Source organism: Hipposideros armiger, unplaced genomic scaffold (assembly GCF_001890085.2).
Source record: "Hipposideros armiger isolate ML-2016 unplaced genomic scaffold, ASM189008v1 scaffold_297, whole genome shotgun sequence".
Lineage (NCBI taxonomy): Eukaryota > Metazoa > Chordata > Mammalia > Chiroptera > Hipposideridae > Hipposideros > Hipposideros armiger.
The window spans coordinates 1,187,827-1,189,757 of record NW_017731647.1 but is presented as its reverse complement, the minus strand read 5'-3'; the positions used below and the strand labels follow the sequence as shown (position 1 = coordinate 1,189,757).

Here is a 1,931-nt window from a genome sequence, read left to right as displayed (position 1 = left end):
TTTAATTTTTATTTCTTAAAATTTGTGTCCTAACTGCCTGCAAGATAGAAGTCAAACTCCTTTAGCATCTTTCATAACCTGGCCCCAACAGTACCTCTTTTAGATGTATCTGCTCCTGGTCCACTTCAGCCACACTGAATTTAGTTAGAAAACAATGGTCTTTGACAGCCCTGTGCTTTTTGCGCTGTCCTTTTTACTTGGAATGTCACCCCCTTCCCCATCTTCCTCTCTACCCTGCAAACTCTTAATAGATTGTCAGACCTTTACTTGGATGACAATTTCTTTGTGAAGCTTTTCTTTCTTCTCTTAGATAATTAATTGTTCCCTTCTCTGGGCTCACACGTCGTTCTGTTCATTAATGATCTGTTTACATGTTTTTGTTTTTCACTAAATTTTGAGGTCTTTAAGGACAGAGACTGTGTTTTATTCTTCTCTGTTCATGACACATGATAGGTGATCAGTGTATGCTGAATAAAACCAATAATGTATTCTCCACAATAATTCATATTGGGCTAACATATTTTGTTTTTCAGACACTTAAAACACATGTAGATTTACTCTAGGACTATGAAAAATCTCATTTAATGAGACTTGAAAATGATTTCTGTTTGTTTTAGACTATGGAAATAGCAACTCAAAGTAAGTACCCAATGAGTTTGAATGGACTATTCTAGGCCTTACCCTGAAGCTCATAGGAGAATGACACCAGAGCTAAGTATGGAATAATCTTAGGTACTTGAGATAATGCATGAAAGTCCTTTGTGAAAACCTAATTGGAATGCCAGGTGGTGGACTGGTCAAACCTGGCGATAAAGCAGAGCTCTTATGCATGCTGGGCTATAGCACTTCTTCTGTAGCATGGTGGTAAAAATTGAAATTCTAAATTCTTAAGTACTGGATACTTTTTTTTTTGTTCTGTAATCTTTCTTAAAAAGGAAATAGCCATTGTTTATTTACTGATTATTATAAACTTTAAAAGAAAAACAGATAATAGATAAAAAGCAAAAAAATACCCATAATCCCACCCATTTAGGCATATTAACCTTTCAAATTTTAGTCCATATGTACTTTATATGGTGTTGACTTGAAAACTTTTTTCTCCTTAGGTTTATGTGTTATTTTAAGATGCAGCCATATCATCATTTCTAATTGTCTATGTTGTTCTCACTGTATGGTTGTATCAAGATTTATTTAACCGGGCCGGCTGAATGGCTCAGTTGGTTAGGAGCTCGCTCAAAAGTGCGAGCTCTGAGCAACAGCAGTTCGAGTCCTGGCCCGAGCTGAGCAGCCGCTGAGCTGCCAACAGGTGGCAGGATGGCTCAGCTAGAAAGAGGAAAAAAAAAATTTTTTTTAACCAATACTTGATCAGTGCAAATTGTTTCTGATTTTTCAGTATAAACTATTTTGACGAACACGACAGTTGGAGCCAGTTTGTACTGGCTCACAGGCCATTATTAGCCTCCCAGTTCCACACTGAGTGAGAGCATATTAGTAGCTTGAAGTTGGCCATATATTGGGAATATTTATACCACAAAATCCACAAATCAACTACAAATCAGCCACATCCCCCTATAGCCAGTTGTTAAATATGTATAACATATCACTGATTGTAGATGGCTTGAATAGCTGGTTGGCTGGTAGGTAGGTAGATACATATCTTTGTGCATATATATGTTTATTAGTAGAAATTCCTAAAGGCTCAATGTATATATACATTTCTAATTTACTCCCAGAAAAGTACCAGTTTATATTCCCACCCATATAGTAAGATAGTACCCTTTTCCCCACATCCTCCACTAATATTCTCTTTAACTTTGTTGACCTGATTGGACAAAAATGCCTCATTTTAATTTGCTTTTCTTTGAGCAGTTTGTATTTCTTCTTTTGTGATTTCCCTTTTAATTTCCTTTGCCCACATTTCTTTTTTTTTT

General features: G+C 36.1%; 1 protein-coding gene across 1 annotated transcript in view; it reads left to right on the top strand.

The window, feature by feature from the left end:
* The window catches only part of RSBN1 (round spermatid basic protein 1), a 62,338-nt gene that overhangs the window by 46,174 nt on the left and 14,233 nt on the right, over nt 1–1,931 (top strand). The gene's annotated exons all lie outside the window — the stretch shown is intronic.